At 36.2% G+C, this 15262-nt stretch overlaps 1 long non-coding RNA gene across 2 annotated transcripts in view; it reads right to left on the reverse strand.

The window, feature by feature from the left end:
- The window catches only part of LOC108393435 (uncharacterized), a 395153-nt gene that overhangs the window by 178839 nt on the left and 201052 nt on the right, over positions 1 to 15262 (reverse strand). For both annotated transcript variants that reach the window (XR_012131585.1, XR_012131584.1), the window contains exons 6-7: positions 9508 to 9588; positions 3948 to 4091 (exon numbers count right to left, since the gene is read on the reverse strand). This is a non-coding gene — a long non-coding RNA (uncharacterized lncRNA). The remainder of the gene's footprint in view (positions 1 to 3947; positions 4092 to 9507; positions 9589 to 15262) is intronic.

Here is a 15262-nt window from a genome sequence, read left to right on the forward strand (position 1 = left end):
AGGCTCAGAAATGACAGCAGTTGGGTTTCATTTCTCCTTTTCTCCTGTCTGATGAATACTGCTCTAACTAGGCCAGTCTCTCAAGAGGCTTGAGGTAAAGAGAAGCACATTAAGAAGCCTTCTGGCTGCAGCAGCGGGTTTTTAAACCTGCAGGTTATCTCAGTGCTGCTTGATTCTGTCAGGGCTGACATCTCCTCCACACTTTGTTTTATCACCGCATTGGATTAGTGGAGATAGAGCCATGGAGCAAGTCAAAATTCTCAGTAGGGTTCAGATTTCTTTTACCAGGTTGGTGAGAGAAACCATGTTTGAGGGGTATTCAGAGTTTTCCAGCGAAGTCTGGTAAAGTCGAGTAGTTCTCCAAATTCACCTGGAGTGACAGTGGTGTCACGAGGTCTGGAGCCAACCTTCGCAACTCCCTGCACCAAGGCCACATTATACTGCAGTCACTAGGCACTCCACTTGACAAACCACAGCTGATGCCCTGCTGCAAGCAGATATGGGGCTAGGGTCACACGAAGGATTGAATTAGAGGTGGACATTTAGAGATACACAAATAAGGGCTACAGTCATTTGCCTTTCCCAAGAGAGAAAATATGAATAGGGTACATTTAATGTGAAAAAAGAGTAGACTTAAAATTTGTGATTTTGATCATTTCTGAAGAAACCTGAAGGCCCAAGACACATGGTGATTTGAAGTTCTCCTAAGATTAGAAGATGACCTGGTCTGTGAGGCTAGCCTCATGCATAGCACGCACCCCAGCAGAGCTTTTTGTTTTACATTTCTCCTCTGCACAGGGTAATGCTCAGAGATTTTTTTTTTAAGTTTCTTTATAAAGAAAAATGGCTAAGGAAAGAGAGTCAACTAGAACTGTGAATAGGAAAGAAAACAAAAGCAAGGATATGTAAGAAAATGACATTCCCTAGATAAAATATTAGGTAAAGTACACACTATTGAACTTGAAATGAGCAGGTGCACAATTATTCCATCAATTAACTAACAAAAAGTATTCTTTGAGTTCGTAATATATGCCTGGGCTAAGTCTCAGGGGTACAGCTATGCACGCATACCTAAGACAGAATTCATGTCCCCAATGAGTTACAACTAGTTTCAAACAAGATGTCTTTTATGAAAGAGGAGGACAATGTGCCTCAGAACCATACCACCAAGGAACCTGACCCTGTCCTGCAGGTTGGAGAATACCTACCTGAATGGGTGACAGTGAAGCTAAGATCTATACTCTACATGGAAATGAGAATGAGCCATTAACTTGTTTCAGCAAATGCCTTAGCAAGTCCCAAGAATTATATTTTATGGAGAAAATGATACATTTTAGAGATATTTGCAAACCTGAGGATTCTCAAAGTTCTTGAACTATCCCTTAAGCATGTAGATATGGGTGGAGGACCTGAACAGACATTTCTCCAAAGAAGAAATGCAGATGGCCAACAGGCACATGAAAAGATGCTCCACATCACTAATCATCAGGGAAATAAAAATCAAAACCACAATGAGCTATCACCTCACACCAGTCAGAATGGCACTATCCAAAAGATAAGAAATACGGAATGTTGGCAAGGATGTGAAGAAAAGGAACCCCCCTATGCTGCTGGTGGAAATGTCAATTGGTGCAGCCACTGCGGAAAGCAGTATGGAGGTTCCTCTAAAAACTGAAAATAGAAATATCATTCAACCCAATAATTTCACTTCTGGGAATTTACTCAAAGAAAACAAAATCCCTGATCCAAAAGATATATTCACGCCTATTGCTGCATTATTTACAATAGCCAAGATATGGAAGCAACCTAAGTGTCCACCAATAGATGAATGAATAAATCAGAGGTGGTACATATACACAATGGAATACTATTCATCCATTTAAAAAAAGGAAATACTGCCATTTGCAACAACATGGATGGATTTAAAGGGTATTATGCTCAGTGAAATAAGCCAGGCAGAGAAAGACAAATAACGTATGATTTCACTTATTTGTGGAATAAAAACACAAAGCAAAACAGAATGAACAAAAAAGCAATAGACTCATCAACACTGAGAAGTCACTGGTGGTTACCATGGGGAAGGGGTTGTGGAGGGTGGGTAGGGAGGCTGAGGGAAATAAAAGGGCACAAAAATTCTCAATCATAATACAGACTGGTCATGGGCAGAGTAGTAAAACATGGAGAATACAGGTCAATGATTCTGTAACATCTTCCTATGTTGACAGATAATAGCTGTACTAGTGGGGGGAAGATTTAATATATGAGTAACTATTGAATGAATGTGTTACACATTTGAAACTAATATAAGATTGTATATCAACTATATGTCAATTAGAAACCAGAATGCTGATATGAGAATGGCCAGGGGTGATGACTAAGAGCCCTGTTGGGGGTGCCATGAGGAGGATGAGCCAGAGATACAGACAGAAATGTACCTGGAGAGAGGAGCGGAGATGGACAACGGTACCAGAGTGTTTCAAGAGGTGTAAGACAAATAAGGAAACGGAAAGGGGGTTTTATTAGCTTTCTTCAAGAGAGAGGTCTGAGTGGGATGAAGGGCTGTGTGACTGCAAGAGTTTAAAAAGGGTTTCTGTGGATTGGAGATGGAGAGAGCGAATAAATGCTTCCACTCTCTCAAAGTTGTCATACGGTGTTCAAACTTCCTCACTTCAAAGACTTCCCAAAATCCTACTTCTTTCAAAAAATTGTTTTTAAGAGGAAGAAGAGAAGAGGAACATTCCTGTTTGCTTTTCCTCAAACATCACTACAAATTGTCACTAAATAGAAGCATATTCCAAACATCTAACATCCTATTTATTCAACATTTATTTCACACAATCAGATGTTCTTAGATAGGCAACAAACCAGAGAAAACATTGTATATCTGAATTATTAATCAAATCCATAAGATCACTATTACTCAGGTCTATTCTAGGAAAACCTTCTTACACAGAGCCCTAAAGAATGCCCTAGCCTGCTCTACCTCTCACTGCATGGCAAAGTTGGCCTGCTTCCCATATTCCATCTGCTCTGCCATTCACAGCTCTTGGCTAGGTAGCTCTCTGCTCAAAAACATTTCATGTTGCCTTTACATAAAAAAGAGAGCATGCCTTCTCTTGTCCTAAAGGGTCCTCCACAATACAGTTGCAGCTTAGCCAACTTTCCAAAACTACCTTTAAAAATATTTCACTTCTGTCCAACTGACCTATCTCTATTTCTTGTGCGATTCTCTCCAGAATGAAAGCAAATCTCCCTCATATGTTCTTATTTCTATTGGATGGGTCTATCATATATGCTCCATTCAACCATAATTGAGAGATTATTAAAATATTTATTACAGTGTCTGGCAAGAGCTAGTACACAATACATTATCTTTTTCTCTCTTCAGTAGACATTTATTAATGAACCATGAATGAGTGATTATCTAGTTTGTATTGTATCTGTGTGTGTCTTGCATGATTGTTTTTATCTGTTTATCCTTTTTCAGATGTCATCTCTTTACAAAAGTTTTAGTTCTAAGTTTCTAGAAGTAGAAAGTCTGTTTACTGACATTGTAAAGCCAGCACCTTGAACTTCTCATCACCCCATAAATATTTCTGGATGATGGCGATAGTTCATTTTCTTTAAATGAGTTAGTATATACAATGCAAGCAATTAATTGAATTATGAATTTATTGTCTGTCATAGGATTAGCAGACTTGTAAGTCAAAGGATCAAATTTATGCTGCCCATATAAATATGATTCCACAAGAAACCACATTTTTTAAGTTATCTTTAAAAAGGCAAGTACATTTCCCAATTAATTTCCCGTTTCATTTTGTCACTATGTCACTATGAATATCATGCCTGGGCTTTACAATATCCTAAACATTTTTAAGTTAATATTTTTAAAATATTACTTTTAAATCCAGTATCAAACACAAGATGGTGGTATGCAAAATATTTACCTCTCCTCCAGTTTAAGCAAATCCACACAATAAAATACGTCTCTGTTCCTTAAGGAATATACAGAAAATTTCTACTTTTCAGCTTTCCAATAAGTTCCATTTTCTGCAAACACACATTGTGGTCTTTATTTGCTGTTTAAATGGCTGCAAAATAATGACACAAACATTCCTAAGCCACATTTATTATAGAGCAGCACCATCTTTCACCCTAGAAATAACCGATAGTAAACTTGTGCAAAATTCAGGGACTATTTCCAAAACCAAAAGAATTGGAAAGAAACTGAGACCATGTGAATCAAAGATGAGAACAAGAATAATGAAAGTTGACTGACATGAAACCCACAAATCTCTTCTAGTCTTCACCAAAAGACCATATAAGATGCCTATGTCTGTCTCACCACCAACTCCTCCCTCCCCTGCCCACCACCACCACACATACCCCTACCAGTATCTTTTGCAATTTCATGTGATTGTTACTAGACTGAAAATTCTTCCTTTTTCCCGCCTTTGAGAAAATGAGGAAATACTAACAACCTTGCCTACTAATTACTGACTCCAAAGTATAGTATTTTTTGCAAACAGCATTCAATTATTATGATTAATTCTATAAACTCCTACTGAGGAGACTACTTTTTCTTGAACATTAGCAAACTCTGCCTGTATGCTATACAACACCATAAACAGTTAATCTAAAAGAAATTCAAACACTTAATCAAATATTTTGTCCAAGTAGTAGGACAATATAGGATGTCTTCTTTAATTAGGATGGTACAATAGCCATAAATCAAACAATGTTTGTTTTCTTTTCTCTTCATTTTAATTCTTTTCTTTTTCATTGAATTGACCCAGAATTGGATGACATATAGACAAAAAGTAAGACAACAAAAATTATCTTTTTAAGGTCAAAAAAATAACTAATGGAATTCAGATAGCAGGACCATATATCAAGTATAAAACATAGCACTGTATAATAAAAAGAAATAAAAAGTAAAGAATCTTATCCTTGAGGAATTTAACTAGGGAGATAAAGAACACAAAAGTATGACAAATCTCAACCCTATTACTTATTGCCTGTTTGACCTTGGGCTAGTCATGTCACCAATATGGTTCTTCACATAAGCCTTATATGTAAAAATGATATAGGTGGATTGAATCAACTCTAAGTTTAGTTTAAAAAAACAGGGCCAAAAATAGGATGCAAAATGTAATGGGGGTGTCAAAAGATGCAGTAATCAAGATAACTAATAGTTTAATGCAATATTTTTAAAAATAAACAAACCACCCCTCAGTCTAGATGCCTGTTTTTTAAGTAAAGTTTTATTGGAATCAGGGCCAGGATTAGGCTAAGGCAATTGAGACAAAGTTGTTCAAGTGCAGAATCAGATTCTGCCTTTAAGGTTTAATACAGTATTTATCATGGATTATTCTTGTATCAATCTTGATCTTTTAAAAATATTGTGCACATCAAAATGATCATCTATCACAACCAAATAGGATTTATTCCAGGAATGCAAGGATGGTACAATAGCCATAAATCAAACAATGTGATACAACACACTGACAAAAAGAAGGATAAAAACCATATAACCATCTCAATAGATGTTGAAAAAGCATCTGACAAAATTCAACATCCATTCATGATAAAAACTCTCAACAAAATGGGTATAGATGGTACATACCTCAACATATAAAGGCCATATATGACAAACCCACAGTTAACATCATATTTGATGATGAAAAGCTGAAAGCTTTTTCTCTAGAATCAGGAATAAGACAAAGATGCCCACTCTCACCACTTTTATTCAACACAGTACTGGAGGTCCTAGCCACAGCAACCAAAAGACAAAGAGATAAAAGACATCCAAATTGGTAAGGAAAACTGTCACTATTTACAGATGACATGATATTATATAGAGAAAACCCTAATGACTCCACCAAAAAAATTTAGAACTAATAATTGGATTCAACAAAGTTGCAAGATACAAAATGAATATATAGAAATCCATTGCGTTCCTATATACTAACAATGAACTAGCAGAAAGGGAAATCAGGAAAACAGTTCCATTTACAATTGCACCAAAAAGAATAAAGTACCCAGGAATAACCTAACCAAGGAGGTGAAAGACTTGTACTCTGAAAACTACAAGACACTCATGAGAGAAATTAAAGAAGATACCAATAAATGGAAATCTGTCTTGTGCTCACAGATAAGAATGGATACTATAGTCAAAATGGCCATCCTGCCCAAAGCAGTTTACAGATTCAGTGTAACCCCTATTAAAATACCAATAACATTTTTCAATGAAAAAGAGCAAATAATCCTAAAATTCACATGGAACTGCAAAAGACACCAAATAGCCAAAGAAATCCTGAGAAAGAAGAACAAAACTGGGGATATTAAGCTCCCTGGCTTCAAGCTATACTACACAGCTACAGTAATCAAAACAGTATGGTACTGGCACAAGAACAGAATCACAAATCAATGGAATAGAACAGAGAACCCAGAAATAAGCCCATACATATATGGTCAATTAATATTTGACAAAGTTGGCAAGAATATACAATGGGGAAAAGAGTTTCTTCAATAAATGGTGTTGGGAAAACTGAACAGCTACATACAAGAGTATGAAACTGGATCTCTAACACTATATACAAAAGTAAACTCAAAATTGAGTAAAGACCTAAATATAAGTCATTAAACCATCAAACTCTTAGAAGAAAACATTGGGAAAAATTTTGTGAACATAAACATGAGCAATTTTTTTCTGGATATTTCTCCTTGGTTGAGGGGAACAAAAGCAAAAACAAACAAGTGGAACTACATCAAACTGAAAAGCTTCTGCACAGCAAAGGACACCATCAAGAAAACAAAAAAGGCAACCTATAGTATGGGAGAATATATTTGTAAATATATTTGTAAAGGAGCTAACATCTCAAATATATAAAGAACTCACATGACTCAACACCAAAAAAATAAATAAATAACCCAATTAAAATGGGCAGAGGACCTGAATAGACATTTTTCCAAAGAAGAAATATAGATGGCCAACAAGCACATGAAAAGATGCTCCACATCACTAATCATCAGGGAAATGCAAATCAAAACCACAATAAGATATAACCTCACACCAGTCAGAATGGCCACTATTCGAAGAACAAGTAATAACAAGTGGAAAGGATTAAGAAGAAAAGGGAGCCATTGTACACTGTTGGTGGGAATGTCAAGTGGTACAGCCACTGTGGAAAGCAGTAGGGAAGTTCCTCTAAAAGCTAAAAATAGAAATAGCATCTGACCCAGTCATGTCACTTGTAGGAATTTAGCTGAAGAAAAGAAAATCTGATTTGAAAAGATATGTGCACCGCTGTTTATTGCCACATTATTTACAATACCAAGGTATGGAAGCAATCAAAGTGTCCAACAGTAAATGAATGGATAAAAAATCATGGTATATACACACATGGAAATATTATTCATCCATCAAAAAGAAAGAAATCCTTCCATTTGAAACAACATGGATGGCCCTAGAGGGTATTATGCTAAGTGAAATGAGCCAGGTGGAGAAAGACAAATACCATATGATTTCACTTAGATGTGTTATCTAAGAACAAAAACAAAACAGCAGCAGACTCAGACACTGAGAAGTGATTGGTGGCTACCACTAGGGAGGGGTTAGGGTGAGTGGGTAAATAGCTAAAGAAAAAGAGAACACTACATTAAAATAGCATTTATCTTCAGTACTGAGGTTTCTTTAAACCCCTTCAAAGTTTGTGCTTGAGATGAGTGTCTCCCTCACCTTACCCAGCCTTTTCACTCTAAGAAAATTCAAAAACAAAGCACTAGGAAAATATGCAATGCACACAGAATAAATTACTGGAATTATTGACCATGAAGTAGCTTTAATAACTAATAGATATTACATTTTATTTTAAACTTACAAATTCCACAAGCAACCTAATACTATAAGAAGCAGGAAAATCATCTCCATAGGCAGGGGTGGTAATATATGGGAAAATGTGTTATTAATAAAAAACTGATAAATACAGCAGTTAGTTCTTGGTTTCCTTGCCCTCCTGGTATGATGGTCTGTGCTTAGTCTTGCCATTTCTTTTCAAGCCAAATCTTTGAGTATTAGAAAATGCAGACTGGGACACCTCAGTTTCCACCTACAACATTGTATACCGTGGAGAGTAGCCTGCTTAGAAAGGTACAAATAGTTTCAAGTATATTCTAAACTGAGTTTCTGGCCTTTCTTAAAGAGCAAACTCTTCCTTGGCTCCTTAGAAATGCCTGATTTCCCTGGTTTTGTTTCTGCCCAGAGCTTGCTTCCCCTCCCCAGTGGAGACACTGTCTCACAAGCCATTCCTGTGAAACTGGTTCACACAAAAGGCAGTAAATCATGAATTCTAAGGCCTAATATGCAGAGGTTCAAATTGAAGGAATGGGAAGTGTGGGGGCTTGGGGAATTTGAGGTTTAGGACTCTTGAGAACACTATCTTAATGCCCCCTGCATATATGCAAGGCCCCAGTTGACAGCTCCCTCTTTTAAATTATCGACCATAGGTTTAACTCCCCTAATATATAGTTCAAGATTATAGAGACTAGTTTGAATTAGTATTTAGTTATTACAACTCATTATTTTGACAACTGATAAATACAGCACAAGAGTTACGCAATTTTTCTGCCTTTTCTGTATGAACTAAACCTCATGGTAGCAACATGGTTGATAAGAAGTTTCTCTTTATACAAATATTTCAACTAATAAATAAGGAAAAAATATAGACTAATAGCATTATCATTTTGTACCTTCTAATGAATTAATCGGTCTACACCCATACTATCCAATATGGTAGACACTAGTCACACATAGCTATTTACATTTAAATCTAAAGTAATTAAAATTTGTTTAATTAACAGTTCAGTTTCTCCATCACACTAGCCACAGTTAAGAGTCACATGTGGCTACAGGATACCATATGAAGATAGAGAATAGATATAGAATAGTTAATACAGATCTAGAAAAAATGTAGTACTGATACAGAACATTTCCATCACCACAGAAATTTCTATTGGAAAATGCTTCCTTAGAAATTCTACTCTAGACAATAAACTTCAATTGTTGCCAGACATTGAGTGATAGAAGTACACAACAGATAGCATCTTGCCAAAAAAATAAATCAAACCTGAATAAAATCAAGCGTCTGGATCTTACTGCTAATTTGCATGAAATACAGGGGACAGAGGAATGTGTTATACAACACCATGGAGATTCAATCAGCAAATTCCAGATTGTGGAACACTATTCAGAACAAATGATGCAGCTTTGTTAACAAAAATATTACCCAAAAAATGATGGAGGAAACTTAAACCTCATAACTTCCATGAGATGTAAGAAACATATCAAACAATTGCAATATATAGCCTTTCTTAAGATAAATAATTACAAATTTTTAAAACAGTTGTAGGAATCTGAACACTGGCTATTTGCTGATAGTGAGGAACTCTTGCTAATTTTATTTAGGTATAAAAATACTATTTGGGGGATCTTTTAAGCATCCTTACCTTTTAGGCACATACTGAAATATTTACAGATGAAGTGATATGATGTTTCGACTTTGCTTCAAAATGATCTGGATGTGGGACCTTGAGGAAGAAATAAATGAAACAAGACTAGGTATGACTTGTTTGCTGGAGTTGTATAATGGGTATATGGGGGTTCATTATTTTTTCTCTACTTCGGTGTATGTTTGAAATATCTACACGAAAAAGTTTAAAATTTTTTCATTGTGTTAGCTAATTATAATCCACTGCCATATATACCTGCAAATTGTAGACAAATTAGCATTAATAATTAAATCTGTGATGAAAAAAATTATATTCCAAATGTTGGTTAAATTCATTGCAACAAACTTCCAATTTCATTTATCTTTATATTAATACAAGGTTTTTTTTCAAATAACAAATGAAAATATTCATCTTAATTAAAATGTTTCTCAGTTAAAAGAAAAAAAATCAGACATCACTCTTAATATGACACCAGTAGGGGGAGATAGATGCTGGATTTCCTCTGGGAGAATTTTTTCAAGAAATAATCCACTTAATGTGACAGTCGGATGATTTGTGGGGAGGGGAGATTCCGGGAGGACACTCTCCTATGTGTTTTCAGTAAAAAGCAGCTCTATCCTCAATTCCTTAGCCTTTGATTTCCATGAAAGGAATTGTTCGCTCTGCCTCATTACAATCCAGTTTTCAATCTAAATACATGTTCAAATTACAATACTAACACTGTTCAAATTCTCCTTCTGGTTCTGTCTTATATTCCCTTAATGGACTTTCCAGACATTAGTCAAGTATTTTTTAAAGCACCTCTTTTACTCTCCCATGTATAATGCTAATTTAACATTTGGGTTAAGCTAGTTGTCTTACAAAAATGTCATTTCTTCATACAACTATTTCTTGAATGTCTACTATGTGCTGGGTACTGTGGTCAGTGCTGGAGTTATCATGAAGAATAAGTAAGAATTGGTTCCTACCTTCAAAGAGTTTACCATTTAATAGTAGAGCATAGGACACAGTAGGATAAAATACAGTAAACAGAGTATACACACGATGGTATGGGAGGCCACAGAAGGATAGTTAACCCACTGTGGAGAAAGACTTCCCAAATGGAATACACAACTACGTCTTTCATTCATTCATTATTTTGTTAAGTAACCCAACACATAAATATTTTATCCATTCAACAAATACATAATGACCCCTCTAATGAACAAGATACAGTGTCTTCTTGATCCAAATCACTATAAACTCTTCTTGCTCAAGATACACCATCTTTGGGAGAGGGAACTGCCTCTAACACTGAACCATTCTAAGCAACTTTTCTTCATTTTATGAAGTTAGCATTTTCAGTATAAATCCCTCTTTTCCCTGGAAAATACCAATGCTATTTCAAATATTACTTCTGGGTATTTTGTACTAATTTTTAAAAACATGTTATAACTTTTATGAGACTAAACAGATGCTAGTTACATATTCTCTTTCCTTAATCATTACACAATTTCTTTTGTTTTTCCATCAATTCATTTAAAATATTCTTATTGTCAAGACCATAACTCTACAGAAGAGATTTTTCTCCCTTTTCCCTAAACCTGAGTTAATCAACATGGTCATCTCATGGTCAAGAAGAGGAATTTTTTTCTTCCAGGAATTACATCCCTTGGGTTATAGTCTTCTACCAATTTTTGTTATTCCTATTATCCTCTCCTCAACCCCAGCCATAGTCCAATATAGGTAGATAATTAAACATGCACATAATTTTCTATTTGTGAGGAAATTTGGGTTGCAGAATAGTTACTACTTGACAATAATCTTGGGTATTTTGTACTAATTTTTAAAAACATGTTATAACTTTTTATGAAACTAAACAGATGTCAGTTACTTATTCTCTTTCCTCAATCATTACACAATTTCTTATGTTTTTTCCATCAATTCATTTAAAATATTCTTATTGTTAAGACCATAACTCTACAGAAAAGATTTTTCTCCCTTTTCCTTGAACCTAAGTTAATCAACATAGTCATCTCATGGTCAAGAAGAGACATTTTTTTCTTCCAGAAATTACATCCCTTGGGTTATAGTCTTCTACCAATCTTTGTTATTCCTATTATCCTCTCCTCAACCCCAGCCATAGTCCAATATAGGCAGATAATTAAACATGCATATAACCTTTCTATTTGTGAGGAAATTTGGGTTGCAGAATAGTCCCTACTTGACAATAGTCTTGGGTATTCAGAAAGGGCCTACCTAACTTGTACTACTCTTATGTCCCAAAAAAGGCTCCTTTGTATAAACTTCAGTCTAGTCTCACCTCCCTCCTTCCGTATGTCCTACTTGATATTTCACTCTGAGGTTCCAGAGGGAGTGGCACCGTATCTTCACCTATATGGCCCCAGACCTTCCATTTTACTTCAGGCCATCCTAGTGTCTGAAGAGCTCATCACCACCACCTCAGCCAGCAATTCCCTGAGCTGTCCTTTCAAGGAGTCTCGATTAGCCTTTTGTGTGCTGTTGGGCATTAAGCCCCACACTCAGTTTTCCTTTTTCCAAAGTCCATTCTAAGTACTGTTTCCTTCATTCTCCTCTTTCTGATTTTTGTTTATAATCTGTCCTTGATCTTAAATTACTTCAGACTTCCATTATAGATTATCTCCACCAAGTTCTCTCAAGATTCTTCTTTTCAAAATTTCCTAACATACCCTCTTAAATTCCCAAAACTCTGTTTTCTGAGCTCTTGAAAAAGCTGGTCTCATCTGCAGGTCTCCTCTGATAGACAGGTCTTCTTACATAGGTTCCAGATACTCGTTCTCTTGGGTAACTTCCATCAGCCAATAGACAACTTTTCAAGGGGGTGGTTTTCTCTCCCAAAGACCATGACTCTGACCTTTCCCCTTTCTTGCCCTCTGGTCATTCACCACACCTGCTGTATCTACTGGAATCCAACACACACAGTCCTTCCAAGGATACAACTGTTTTTACTACAATAAAAGGACTGTTAGGATACAAACCATATCCAGATGAGTGAAGATAAAAATACATAGTTCCCTGTTACTTGGCTTGGCAGACGATTACAGCATTAGTCTTATCCCAAGGCATTTTTTAAATTTATTTATTCTTCTTCTATTTTGGTATCATTAATATGTAATTATATAAGCAACATTGTGGTTACTAGATACCCCCCATTATCAAGTCCCCACCACATACCCTATTATAGTCACTGTCCATCAGTGTAGTAAGATGGTACAGAGCCACTATTTCTCTTCTCTGTGCTATACTGCCTTCCCCGTGCCCCTCCCCCATAATGTATGCTAATCGTAATGCCCCTTATTTCCCTTCTCCCTCCCTTCCCTCCCTGCCAACCCAAGTCCCTATAACTTTGGCAACTGTTAGTCCATTCCTGGTTTCTGTGAGTCTGCTGCTGTTTTGTTCCTTCAGTTTTTGCTTTGTTCTTATACTCCACATATGACTGAAATCATTTGACACTTGTCTTTCTCTGCTTGGCTTATTCCACTGAGCATAATACCCTCTAGCTCCATCCATGTTGTTGCAAATGGTAGGATTTGTTTTCTTCTTATGGCTGAATAATATTCCATTGTGTATATGTACCACATCTTTTTTATCCATTCATCTACTGATGGACATTAAGGTTGCTTCCATTTCTTGGCTATTGTAAATAGTGCTGCGATAGGGGTGCATCTGTCTTTTTCAAACTGGGCTGCTGCATTCTTAGGGTAAATTCCTAGGAGTGGAATTCCTGGTTCAAATGGTATTTCTATTTTGAGTTTTTTGAGGAACCTCCATACTGCTTTCCACAATGACTGACCTAGTTTACATTCCCACCAGCAGTGTAGGGGGGTTCCCCCTTCTCCGCACCCTTGCCAGCATTTGTTGTTCCTATTCTTTTCTATGTTGGCCATCCTAACTGGTATGAGGTGATATCTCATTGTGGTTTTAATTCACTTTTCCCTGATAATTAGTGATGTGCAGTATCTTTTCATGTGCCTGTTGGCCATCTGAATTCTGTCTTTGGAGATATGTGTGTTCATATCATCCACCCATTTTTTAATAGGGTTATTTGCTTTTGGATGTTGAGCTGCATGAGTTCCTTATATATTTTGGATTATAAACCCCTGCCAGATAGGTCATTTACAAATACATTCTCCCATAATGTAGGATGCCATTTAGTTCTGCTGATGGTGTCCTTTGCTGTACATAAGCTTTTTAGTTTGATGTACTCCCATTTGTTCATTTTTTATTTTGTTTTCCTTGCCCGATGAGATGTGTTCAGGAAAAAGTTACTCATGTTTATAGTTAAGAGATTTTTGCCCATGTTTTCTTCTAAGAGTTTTATGGTTTCATGACTTACATTCAGGTCTTTGATCCATTTTGAGTGTACTTTTGTGTATGGAGTTAGACAATAATCCAGTTTCATTCTCTTGCATACAGTTATCCAGTTTTGCCAACACCAGCTGTTGAAGAGGATGTCATTTCCCAATTGTATATCCATGGCTCCTTTATCATATATTGATTGACTATGTATGTGTGGATTTATATCTGGGCTCTCTAGTCTGTTCCATTGGTCTATGGGTCTGTTTTTGTGCCAGTACCAAATTGTCTTGATTACTGTGGCTTTGTAGTAGAGCTTGAAGATGGGGAGCGTAATCCTCCTTGCTTTATTCTTCCTTTTCAGGATCGATTTGGCTATTCAGGGTCATTTGAGGTTCCTTATGAATTTTAGAACTATTTTCTCTAGTTCATTGAAGAATGCTGTTGGTATTTTCATAGGGATTACATTGCTTCTGTAGATTGGTTTAGGCAGGATGGCCATTTTGATGATATTAATTCTTCCTATCCATGAGCATGGGATGTGTTTCCATTTATCGGTATCTTCTTTAACTTCTCTCATGAGTGTCTTGTAGTTTTCAGAGTATAGGTCTTATACTTCCTTGGTTAGGTTTATTCCTAGGTATTTTAGTCTTTTTGATGCAATTGTGAATGGAATTGTTTTCCTGATTTCTCTTTCTGCTAGCTCATCATTAGTATATTGGAATGCAACAGATTTCTGTGCATTAATTTTGTATTCCGCAACTTTGAGGAATTCAGATATAGATCTAGTAGTTTTGGAGTGGATTCCTTAGGGTTTTTTATGTACAATATCATGTCACCTACAAACAGGGGCAGTTTTAACTTCTTCCTTGCCAATCTGGATGCCTTTAATTTCCTTGTGTTGTCTGATTGCCATGGTTAGTACCTCCAAGACTATGATGAATAAAAGTGGGGAGACTAGGCATCCTTGTCTTCTTCACAATCTTTAAGGAATAGTTTTTAGCTTCTCGCTGTTCAGTATGATGTTGGCTGTGGGTTTGTCACATATGGCCTTTATTATGTCCAGGTACGTGCCCTCTATACCCATTCTGTTGAGAGTTTTTATCATGAATGGATGTTGAATTTTGTCGAATGCTTTTTCATCATCTATGAAGATGATTATGTGGTTTTTGTCCTTCTTTTTGTTGAGGTGGTGGATGATGTTGATGGATTTTCAAATGTTGTACCATTCTTGCATCCCTGGAATAAATCCTACTTAATCATGATGGATTATATTTTTGATGTATTTTTGAATTTGGTTTGCAAATATTTTGTTGAGTATTTTTGCATCTATGTTCATCAGGAATATTGGTCTGTAATTTTCTTTTTTTGTGGGGTCTTTGCCTGGTTTTGGTATCAGAGTGATGCTGTCCTCGTAGAATGAGTTTGGGAGTAT

Source organism: Manis javanica, chromosome 5, assembly GCF_040802235.1.
Source record: "Manis javanica isolate MJ-LG chromosome 5, MJ_LKY, whole genome shotgun sequence".
In the NCBI taxonomy this organism is placed as follows: domain Eukaryota; kingdom Metazoa; phylum Chordata; class Mammalia; order Pholidota; family Manidae; genus Manis; species Manis javanica.